Genomic DNA, 13,032 nt, shown 5'->3' with positions numbered 1-13,032 from the left:
CAATAAACTTACATGCTCATGTTACAGGTTTTTTGCTGCGGACTGTACATTTCAATAAGAACGTGAGTCAGGTAGTACACAGAATTGATTTTAGCGTTTCACTTCTTTTGTAGACGCAGTTTGTCCCTATACAAGAAACGCCACAATCATGAATCGTTTTGGGAAACTCTGCATACTGGCGGAAGAACGTGCTGGCGTGAAGAATTACGTGAAAGGGTAATTAAACAAAGTTCCACGGATCTCCCTCGAGATGGGTTCAAACAGCCTCCTGTAGTTCCTTTTTCTCTCAGCCACCTGACACGGTTTCAGGAGCACACTGGTCTTGCGAACGACCGTGAGATGTAAATCCCTGTGAATGACACGGTTGATTTCCGCCTGTGATGCACAACATTTGCTGACCATCGTACCAGGGTTGGCAAAAACCATGGTTTTTATTTAAAAAAACAAAACAAAAAAAACGGTTTTTTTGGTTTAAACCAGGTTTATATGGTTTAAATAATTTGGTGTATATATTCACATCATATATGGACAGAAATAAGTTTGTTTCGCCTTGGTGTTATTATGCAGCAACCGGGTTATGCTGGAAGGGGTCACATAAGCTTAAAGCGGAATAAAAACCGCTTCTTGAGTTACATCCGAGAGAAATTGTCCTCCATTTGAACTCGGAACCAGGACTAATTGGCCACAAATGCGATACGTCTGCCGACTCACTCGCAAAGGGATCCTGATAAAAAAAAAAAAAAAAAAAAAAAAAAAAAAAAAAAAAAAAAAAACGTTGTACTGATCTTTACATGCTTCTTAATATAACTGTCAAGAGTCATTTCAGAAGGACAAAAAGATAAACAGTTGCACAAGTGAAACCATTACACAGAATTACATATGAACAATTTCAAAGTACTACGGAGTACAGAAGAACTGATTTAGTTCAAGTTAGTTAACAACGACTTTTATTGGTCGAAATTAAAGAAATACACCGACTTAATCTGCATATCAATAAGAAAAGTGAATAGAGATACGAATTATTTGAGTCCACTTTGGCTCAGACTCATTTATACATAAATAGATACCAAAGATACTTATTTCACTAAATGCCTCTCGTGAGGTCTGTATGACCCCCCCCCCCCACACACACACACAAAAAAAAAGTACGGCATTTTCGATGTATTTTATCAATAGTAAACATTGAAACGAAACAATATTTAGAATTTTTCTTCGATTGCAATTACATAATAATAACAACTACAAAAAATCACAAAATAAACATTATAAACTTATATATAAAAAAAAAAGTTGCTTTTGTAGTATAATCTTTTTGAGTAATGAATGGGGAATTTAGGTCTGAATATAATACGGATAATATACGGGAGTAAAACGTGATAACCCACAAATGTGTGTTCATCAAGATTTTACAAACACTTACACTTGTACGAACATTTTTTTTTTTTTTGTTTAAACCAGTTGGTTTTTTTTTTAAAAAAAAACAGCTGGTTTAAACCAGCCAACTCTGCATCGTACAGTCGTGTTAGGGCATTTTCGGAGGTAGCCATGGGCGAACCGCATGCAATAGCGGCAGGGTTCTCTTCACGAGAGGGTGGTTTCTAGCTGCTCGCATCAGTGCGATGGACCCAGAACTCTGTGTCGCATATTTCCATATAATACAATTCACAGTGGTACGACCTGTATGAAAATTATGCACTTGACACATTTCCACGATACGCGACGCCGTGAACTTAGCGTCGGAAAGGGCCACAATGAATCACTACCAGAAACTGTTGAGTTTCGGCGGCATCAGACTACGCTCCATCGTACAACTCTATTGCGTGACTAATAAGATACTATTGCTTGCCTCGTGGCAATCTCACGTCGATAGGTTACGCATACGCAGTACAGTTGAACATTGACTTCGGTTCAATATAAATGAATCAGTCTCGGTATACAATTTAGTTCACTCACGAAAGTTTACACTAATGAATTCATCTTATTGGTATCTTCTGTTTCCCCTATTGGTATCTCACGATGTTTTACTTCATTTATGTAAATAACAACGAAACCAGCATTGCAGTTAAAACATTGAATCCTGACGTCCCTATTATACCTCAGTCATTTAATAAAGCATTAATGAAAATAGCTAAGCAAAGCAGTTTATGATACCTTTTCTTGAGTGTTTTGGTATGTACAACTGATATGTTGCAGGAAGGTCAGGATACCAAGTTTTGTAGTCTCTAAAACATTAACACCCATTATATATATAATACCTATCTTTAGTAGTACGTAACATTCGGTGAATTTCATTAAACCCTTGTCCATATATTTCCAGTGGAAGGTTGTGTTACAACCATTACACGACGAAATATTTTCTTCCTCTGAGTACAACTGGATTATTTTTCATTTTTTTTTTAAATCCAGACGTACATACGGGAGGAGTTAGGTAAGGAATACAGTTTTCAGATGGGTAAAATTAATTTCTGCAAGCAGTATACGCTACAAAGATGACAAATACATGCAGGAAAAGTTAGTAAATACACAAAACGTAAAGGTAACAAAGGGAAATAGGAAGAGAAAAAAGTGAAACTTGCACAGTTTTCTGGATTAACAATTAGGTTAAAGTTTCTTTAATAGCACAATTTGAAAACAATGTGGATAAACTGCAAGAGACAGTTTTACTGTTTATTGGCCTTTGAGGTCGTCCGATCGTTCAGATGACGAGACCTTTGTGCGTGGATAGTAAAAACCTTTATTTTTGATGTAATGTTTTTGGTTTTAATGTTGACTAAGTGTGGCAAGGCAAGTGAAGAGTTGCTCGAGTTTAAAAGACATAAAATCCTGTGTAGTTAGACCAGAACGAGAAAGAAGTGATTAAATTGATTGATTATGTATCACTGGGTTAATAGCGATCCGAGAGACTGGTAATTTCAGAGGAATATTCCATTTTTCTTCGTTTCTAGTTCGCAAGGTAGATTACAGACTAAAATTTTGATTAGACGGAAACAAACTTTCATTAGCGTAATGTAATTCGCATGCAGAAAATATTTTTAATCTCTTTCAAAAAGAATTTTTCGCTTCTCTGCTGTTGATTTCGATTCGCTGTAAGCTTTCAGCACTCTCGCGATGAAAGCTTTCAGGTCTCCATCAGATGTAATGTTGAGGGAGAACGGTTTCTTATTGAGGGGACTCCTTAGGATAAGTAATTTAATACACTAATAGTCTTAATCAATATTTTTTATGAAAAAGCCTTTTGTTGCTTCTTGCATTTCCGTGGAGGTACTGCACTTGACCTCAGCCTCTGATCTTCGTCTTACATTTAATCAAACGCTGTTCTTTCTTACTACAATCAGAAATGTTGTCCTCATTAAATCGACCAGTACTGCTATTCATTAACAGTTTGTTGGCCTGAATCTACTTTTAGTGTTGAGATTTATTGATCATTCACTTGCTGTCTGCACATGTAAATTACCTAAGAACTTAATTATAACAAACATTTAGTACTCACCTAAACATTCAAGTAGCAATGTGAACGCAAACATTTCAGCGGTAAATTTGCGCCATCTTCAGTGCATATCCTGGCGACGCTTATACAACTGCATTTTTTAAAATCAATTTTCAGTTTTCTTCACTGGATATAATATATAGTTCTTGAAGAATTGTTAAATTTTCTTATTAAGATCTATTCAGTCTTCTCATTCCCTTTATCCAGTTCTGAAGAGAATAAACATCCACTCTTTGGAAATATATTTGTGTTTATTCAGCTTTGCTGCTAAGTTTTAAGTTCTCATTTTATAGTTTGTGCCTGATTTCCCATTACCGCTACTGAAAATTGAAGTAAAAATATAATAATAATAATAATAATAATAATAATAATAATAATAATAATAATAATAATAGGTTAAGTTACGTATCTGTACACCGCAAACTTTAGATGTTCTATTTTACTTTGTCTTAAACATGCTATACGAATATTAGTCTGAATCGTTTAGGAAAGACTAATCTGACGTGAAAAAATGCCGACAAATTATATATCTATGCTCAAAAACTTAATATATTTCACATCACTTTTCCTTTAATCTTAAAAATCTGACTCATTTTTATCTGTAATCTAGTTATCCAATATTTTTTGAACATACCACTATACACCAAGTAATTGATCATGAATGGTGTATTATTATTTTAAGCTGTTGTTTTATGGCCTTGTGTAACATAGTTGCTAACGTTCTCGTCTTTGGTGCTGGCGGTCTCGGATTTGATTCCTGGTAGGGACACTCAGTCGAGAAGGTGTAACAGGTTCTTTAGGCCAGCCATCCTGAGTGAGCCTTTCCTCAGTCACTCCAGGCAAATGCAACAGTACCTAACATACAGATCTCAGGCTGCTTCTTTCCTCCCCCATTCCTTCCGTCCTTCCCTAGCCAGTGTTATACATGATGGACTTAAGGCCCAAGATACTGATAAAGCCCAGAAATACGTTTAAATAAATAAACTGGTGTTTCTTTGGTGAAAATATTGAAAATTGGTATTTCGTAAGAGTATAATTATAATTTGAGGTCTGTAAAACAAACATCAGTTAAATATTAATCCAATGTTCTCGGGATTGCTGCCAGAGTGAGTGTTGCTGTGCTGAGCTTTCGTTATCATACAGCGGCAACATCTTCAGAACTATAGCTCTGAAGATGTTGCCGCTGTATGGTAACGAAAGCTCAGCACAGCAACACTTACTCTTGCAGCAATCCCGAGAACATTGGATTAATAGTAGACGCCAGCAAAGCTTCAAGATCATATCAGTTTAAATAACTATAATTTCCTAGTTGAAGTGTGGAAACTATCTTTTTGTCTGTATTTCAGTTTAAATCGACGGAATGAATCAACGAGTGCTGAATTTTTGGTATAATTATTTGATGTGCATTCTATTACTTTTTAAGTAATTTTAGCTAAGCACTTGTCTCTATCCAGTTGATAACGAGAAGTTAGTATGATAACAGAATGTGTTCTTCGTTTCAAATCCATGTTCACTTTTTATTTGCAAATATAATTCATAAACTTAAACTCATAGTTCTATTGAGAGCTCAGATAACCGTCAGGAAGGGATTGATTCACTGGCTTCAGCTTTATGGCTACATGGTTAGCGTACTTGGTGTGAGCTCATATGGTCCGAATCCCATGTTAAGCCGTAGGTTCACATCGTACGAGGTCTGGCTAAAAATAACGGGACTGGTGTCAAAAGTACGGTTTATTGTCATAAACTTACGAATTAAATACGATCCCTTTCAACATATTCCCTCCCCTCTCTGTACGCGTTTACCTACAGAGAATATCCTCAGGTGTCACCGTCTTGAGTACCTCTGGCGTTTTCTGCTTCACCTCTTCCACGGTCTGAAAATGAGTTACCTTTGAGGGCGGATTTCACTTTCGGTAAAAGAGAAAAAATCACACGGTGCCAAGTCCTGCGAATAAGGTGGGTGTTTCAACACTGGTGTCGTATTAGCTGCCAGAAACTACTTAACGGTCAAAGCAGTATGTGAAGGAGCATTGTCGTGATGCACAGTCCATTCATTGTTCTTCCATAAGAGGGATATTTTCTTTCTTACGCGTTCTCGCAGCTTCACCAAAACCTATTGATAATACTGTTTATTTCTGATGGCACCCATTCAGTCAGGAGCAGGGCATTGGTATCAAAGAACACAATGAGTATGATCTTCACTTCCGATTTGCTCTTGCGTGCCTTGCTGTCGAAACAAAAATATAAATATCTAGCGCAATTTTGCGGAAAGCTCACTCATCTTCACGTCACTAAGTATTCGGACACTGTGTATCTACTGGGTCCATGACGTTTGAGCACAGACATTTGGACGCGGCCGTGTGGGTGCAAAACCTTTTATCCAAATAGATTAACCTACCTACATATGTTATAATAAATTCCATAACTAGAGTCTGGATGTTTAGACACTAAAATATGAAAATAGGCACTGGAAATTTCGAGAAACTCACACAACAAAGTTTTTGTACATCATGCACAACTTGTCTCTACCAGTTGAAAAGAAATGCTAAGAAACCGCAGCAAACTATTAACTATCCGGTCTCGATACTATGCAGCTTAATTTTAAAAGAGTATTTCCTTTTAAGAGTGAACTGGAGAATGACTGAGTTTCGACATTCTGCCTTTCTTGTTCTTTTAGAGCTGTCAAGTAGCGCTCTGTGGTTAATGGGAGAAACTCTAGGTATAGTCGCACGCCTGCCTCTCTCCGTCCAAGCTGCTGTCAGGTCAGTCTGGAACGCAGCAGGGGTGCCTTGAAAGGGGAGGAAGAGTATTTATTAGGAAATTTTTCTAATCTTTGTTGTATTTTGTACCTCACTTGAGCAGGAAGGTTCTTACACTGCGATGATGCGAAATAAAAAGAAAAATACTTGAGCTCGCTTTGGAAAGACGGCTTTTATTTATTTATTTATTTATGTATTTATTTGAACACAGAGAAGAATACGTATTTGTTTCGTTTTGCCAATTTCATGTTAGAAAATGATAATAATAATAATAATAATATTTACTTGAGAGTGGAGGTGCAATATCTGTTGTGATATTCTTTCAAATACAGAGAGGAAATTCCTGAAATTCCAACTTGACGAGGAAAAACATACGAAAGGACTATTAGAAAACATGTTTTTGATTGAAATACTCATGAATGGTTTACTTGCCATGTCAGGTTTAAAAAAATCCTGCTCTAGTTGCATTGCACAGATTTCAAAAAAAAAAAAAAAATCTCAAAAGTTATAATAAAATAAAAGTTAAAACAAACTAAAATTTGACTAGCGAAAGAGGAACTAAAAAGCACGAAACAAGCTCACAAAGTATTCAGTTTTGCTGTTGTCGCATGTCGCTGCGCCATACAGATGTCCTACCTACATAATTGATATACTATGTATAAGGCAAAGCAACATGGGACAATGACAAAACTGTGAACATTTTCTGATCGTGTTTCGTGCATTTCAGTTTTCTTTCAGTTGTCTTATTTGAGTTCTTTGTACTTTTTTCATTGTCTGGTCAGTACGAAATAGAGGGTATAATAGGGTCAATCTATCTGAAGTGGTCCAAAAATGATGAAAGTGGTTGCTTGACCATCTTCGAAAATTATAAAAAATTCAGTGTGATGAACCTTGTGTATGAGAAGGCCAATAACACTATTTTAGTTGTCATATGTACTGTACAAGTGTTCCTAAATGGCGGCCGTCTTTGTTGTCGGTGGAATGTCAATTTTTGCATTTGCAAGCGTGTACGAAAACTACAGTGATTCAGGACGTACGAATCAGACGAACACCAAACAAAAACGAATGTTTAGAGGAGAGACTGAAGTACACGGATAATATTTATATTCTTGCTTCGAAATAAATATGCAGGGTTGTAAACCACAGTCATAAAGTCAGAGAAACTACAGAAAATTACACCTTTAAAGGGGCTGTATTTTGGAATGGCATAAAGTCGGGGGGAGGGTCATAAGTTTTGTGCTGAATACTATTGCATGTAAAGAGTCTGTAGAAATATCCACAGCTATGATATTACTGACACCGTAGATTTATGTGGGTCCGAAAGTTGATGTTTCTGACTGATGCTATTTTTGGGACTAATATTTCAGGAGGACAAAGTGCTAAAAAATTACTGCTTAGGTCACAAATTAATTCTGTATGTGAGTAAACTATTGCAAAAAAAAAAAAAAAAAAATCAGGACTGATATTACATGGAGAATAAGGCGAGGACATGGTAAAAACGCAAAGAAAGCACGTGCGTGACGATGGTAGTAGCCCGGAAAAAATATATTTTTCATGCTAAATCTCAAAAACTACACATGGTGCAGCAATTAGACCCGCATTCGTTTGCGTTCAGTTGTGCAAAAGCTTGCGAGTGGCGTCTGTTCCGTCTTTCTAGCCCCATGATCATTGCAACGTCTATATGGGATGAGTGTAGGACAAAATCCAAGGAACAGTATCATGTGCGTAGCTGTGGTATGTGCCTGTGAACACCCTAATTAAATTGTATGTTTGTTTCTTTCTTCATTTGTGATGCATTCCAAAGTTTTATCTGTAATTCTTCAATTTATTGAAATAACATTTCATTTACTTTTAAAGAACTGAAAATCCAATAAAACATGTAAGATTGTCACAGTAAGAGCGCAGATGAGCTTTTAATTACTTATCACATCCATATTAAAGTATGTAAAAGTATTATGTGTGTACAAATACATTGTAAAAGTATGTATTTTCATCTCAGTTTTATGATGTGGCATACAGAAGTCTTGATTTGTTTGTTGGTAGTGTTGTATGAATATTTTGAAACAAATAATTATGATATACTGATCAAATTTTCGTCAGAAATGATCCAAATGTGAAATATGTACGATAGTTGTAGAATGCTTTTTATTATTATTATTATTATTATTTTTAGTTCTCGTGTTTCGCTTATATATTCTAAATAAGTGAAATATAGATGTATCTATCAAGGTGAAAATATGAATATGGTAATGGTAGAAAGTTTTTTTTTTTTTTTTTTTTTTTTTTTTTTTGTTACTGGTTGCCATCCGCCATTTATTATGATTAAATGCTATTGAAGTGTGTATTTGTAATAATGTAATAATGTTTGTATATTAAATAATGTAAGAGTGTTATCTAGAAAATCGAAATATGAAAATGTGTCTAGACAAACTAAATGAAAATGTATATATTATTGGTTATTTTGACAAGTGTAGCTGATGTAAATACTTTGAGGGTAGAGAAGTAATTTTTTTTTTTTTTTATCTAAATTATATCTTTTTAATTTTATTTTTACTTTAATTCTCAATGAAAAGAATAGAATTAGATAAGTGTACTCTTTTTAAGACTGGACTGCTTCGCTGTTATTTGTTGCCTCTGATATAGCAAGTCAGTGCTTTCATTTTCTGGTTAATTTATGTGGGTACACTCTTTTTAGTAAAAATATTTCTGATCACCCTAAATTGGATCCACCTGGGCATGTTCTAGCAGTAGCTAGAATATTTTGAGTAATTAAAGCTCATCTGCACTCTTACTGTGTCAATCTTATATATTTTATTGGATTTTAAGTTCTTTAAAAGTAAATGAAATGTTATTTCAATAAATTGAAAAATTACAGATAAAATTTTAGAATGCATAACAATTGAAGAAAGAAAATCAAACATACAATTTAATTAGGGTGTTCACAAGCACATACCACAGCTATGTACATGATAACTGTTCCTTGGATTTTATCCACTTGGATTTTGTCCTCTTAGATTTTGTCCGCGTCCCTTATGGGATAGGGGGTTAGCTCCCCCTTGCACCGACGAAACCCATCGCCTAACTGGACCACGGTATTAAGGCACTTTATGTATCAGCAAAGTGTCAGTTAAATCCAATCCCAGTTACGGAAGTAATGCATTCACAAGGTTGATTTACATCTATCTATCCTATATAACGCATCCGAATTGCTGAACCGTATGTAGTTTTTGATTTCTAGCATGAAAAATATCCAGACATTTAAATTTTTCGGGACTACAGCCATCGTCACGCACGTGCTTTCTTCGCGTTTTTACCGTGTCCTCACTTATTTTCTCCATGTATTTTATTTTTTTAATGCAATAGTTTATTCCCATGCAGAATTACTTTGTAGCCTAAGCAGCAATGTTTTAGCATCTTGCCCTACTGAGATATTACGCCCCAAAAATGGTATCAAAATCACAAACTTCAAGTTTCGGACCCTCATAATCTACGGTGCCAGCAATATCATAGCTGTGGATATTTCTACAGACTCTTTACGTGCAATAGTATTCAGCACAAAACTTATGATCCCCCCCCCACACACACACACAGACACTTTATGCCATCTCAAAATACAGCCCTTTTAAAAGTGTAATTTTCTGTATTTTTTCTGGTGACTTCATGTATTGGTTTGCAATTGTGTATATTTATTTCGAAGCAAGAATATATATTCTCCGTGTACTCCAGTCTCTCCTCTAAACATTCGTTTTTGTTTGGTGTTCATCTGATTCGTACGTACTAAGCAACTGTAGTTTTCTCACAAGCTTGCAATGCAAAAATTGACACTCCACCGACAACAAAGGTGGCCGCCATTGAGGAATACTTGTACATAGTACGACAACGTGAATAGTAAGGATGGTACCGAGACCGAGACTAGTCTCGATAATTCGAGACTAGATCGAGACCGAGACGGATTTTTATATACCGAGATGGGACAGAGACATATACATTGAGACGAGACTAAGTCAGTCTCGGTCTCGTATCGAATATTGATATTGATAGCTATTGAAATTGTATTTACTCAAAATTTGTTCCGTTGCAGTGTTATATAATATGGAAACGGTTGACTGGTGTACAGTGGCCTATTTAGGGGTGGCTATCGGGCTCAATCCCCTCCCGAAATAAATTTTTGATCGTTTTTTCGCATTGCTCGTACAACACAAATGTTTCTTACCAGTTCCTTACAAGATCACATGTGCCACTGAGAGCTCAGGAATAAGCTTAATCCATGTTACGGCACTGGATATATGCTTATGTAATGCATTACGACCTTATGAACTTGTGTAAGAAACAGAATGTACTTAAAGTGAGATGCAAACTATGCGAAATAACGGAATTTGAATGTAACTTTTTTGGTGATCCAACCCGAGACCACATAGCAAAGATGAGTGCCGTAGCTCCCAAAACAAGGTTCAGGAAGTTCGTGTTATAAACTGTCAATTGAACACGGAGATATGAAACGGTAATAAAGCATTTGAACTGTTTGAAACAAAATATATTTTAGTAATAATTTACCCTATTTGTTAAGACAATGAACGTTATATTCTGTTTTTAAAATTTGAGTCAAAGCAGAATATATTGGATAATAAATGAGAAATTGTAAAATTTCAATTTCGGTACGATTACATACATTCGTGCTGCTATTGTTGCGTTATACATTAGGAGGTATTGAACAATTCTGATTCAAAGGAAGGAAATAAACCACTGTATAGTATTGGAGTTAATTTAATAGAGTTTAATTTTATAGGCAGTACTGAGGCTATATGAGACAAAGTCTATCCCTGAAAGTGAAATATGGGTTACTATTAGGGTTTTATCCCAGGTATGATATACCCACTGATGATTGAACCTGAAACACATGCATGGAAAGGATTAGTGCTGTCAAATTATCTATGAAGAGGTACACCATATCATAATTCTAAGTTAAGAATGAAGGCAAAAAAATAAGAAGCGGAAACTACAGACTGTACGATAATAATATTGCAACCTGCTCTGGACCACTTCGTGTGGATTGACTCAATAAACATGTGATTTATGAACCGAAGTAAGTGTAACTCACTCACTCTCTCTCTCTCTCTCTCTCTCTATATATATATATATATATTTATATATATATATATATATATATATATATATATATATATATATATATATAGTAACAATATTAATTATATTATTATTATTATTATTATTTGGTTGCTGTTGTTTCAAAGTTTGATCCGCAATCTAGATTTTTAAAGAATGTTTTGGGAAGGATATTTATGATTTCCTGAAGATAATTTCAAGTGCAAATACACTAGTAGGAGTGAGAAGTATACGTTATTATTATTGATAGCATATTGTCATTAGTAGAGACCGGATGTTCAGGCACTAAAAACCTGGAAAATAGGCAGGTAAATAGGCACTAAAAATTTAAAAAATAGGCACTAAAATGTAACTCGAAATACTGAAGATAAACACTCAATATAATTAAAAATAGATTCAAGTTATAAATAATGTTCAAAGAATATAGAGACATAGTTGTTTGTTAATATCTTCTTTTATTGTGCATATAAAAACGAAGCTTGTTATGCATTCCATATATACTGGGTGATCCTGAAAGATGTGCACATACTTCGGGAAGTGATTCGTGATATTCAAGAGAACTTTTTGTCTTCTTTTCATGTCACGAATCACCTCTCGAAGTATGTGCACATCTTTCGGTTCCGTTCCAATTGTCAGGATTCGATTTCCGATTCCAAGTTGGCACCTCTGTCACTTGTGCACGACGCGGAATTTGACAAAATACAAGGGGACTGTTTGTCTTCTTTTGATATCACTTATCACTTCACGAAGTATGTGCACATCTTTGAAGTTCACCCTGTATATATATATACATATTGTAACGTACCACGTGCTTGTGTTTACAAACTCCTAATATACGTATATATGTGCGTATTTTTACATTATATAAGTTATATATTTTCTCAATGAAGGCTTATTTTGAAGAAAATGTACAGAATAGGCAATATTAGGCACTAAAGCAATTATTTAGGCAGTAAAGGTCGAAATAGGCAAAATAAAATTGGCTCAAATCGAAACTATAACCCCCCATATAAACTCTAAAACGTTATTTTTGATCATATCTTTAATATTAAAAAATAGGCATTTTGCCTAACATCCGGTCTCTAGTCATTAGTATCAATTAAAACATCTATTTAGTTCAAGTGTTTTTTAAACCGCCACGACTTTGATCCGTAGCGTGGTACAGCTTTAGCTTAGATTATTACATACGAACTTACATGACAGTTACATTTAAACTATATTTTTCTTTATCTCTGTCCTTCAATTTCAATGGAGTCAAAATTTTTATTAACTCCTTTTTGGTTCGAGAATTAGCGGGTCAATATTGCTGGTGCGGCCAAAATTACCACTCCGCGGACCAAATCACCCCGGAGAGAAAACATTGCGGAAAGTCGAAATATATTATAATTTTTTGATGTCTTAATTTGATAAATAGGCCTATCGCAATCAGAAATGAATTATTTAAAACAATTTCTATTTCTGATAATCAATTTTATAACCAGGGCTCTGATTTTGATTACCTAAAATTATCAAAAATGACCTATAAAATCATAACACATTAGAAAACTTTTAGAAACGTATTACAGAAAAATATGTACTCATGCTTTCTGTGGATGTTTTTCTAAACATGATGAAATAGGCTTTAATACTAGGGTTAATCGTTCCACTATAAAAAAAGTAAGC

At 34.9% G+C, this 13,032-nt stretch overlaps 1 protein-coding gene across 1 annotated transcript in view; it reads left to right on the top strand.

The window, feature by feature from the left end:
* Positions 1-13,032, top strand: part of Tap42 (immunoglobulin binding protein Tap42) — a 41,469-nt gene that overhangs the window by 17,356 nt on the left and 11,081 nt on the right. The window lies entirely within an intron of this gene.

The sequence above is a fragment of the Thermobia domestica genome, chromosome 4 (assembly GCF_964235325.1).
Source record: "Thermobia domestica chromosome 4, izTheDome1.hap1.1, whole genome shotgun sequence".
Taxonomy (NCBI): domain Eukaryota; kingdom Metazoa; phylum Arthropoda; class Insecta; order Zygentoma; family Lepismatidae; genus Thermobia; species Thermobia domestica.
The sequence above is the reverse complement of the archived record's forward strand: the minus strand, read 5'-3'. Positions and strand labels throughout refer to the sequence as shown.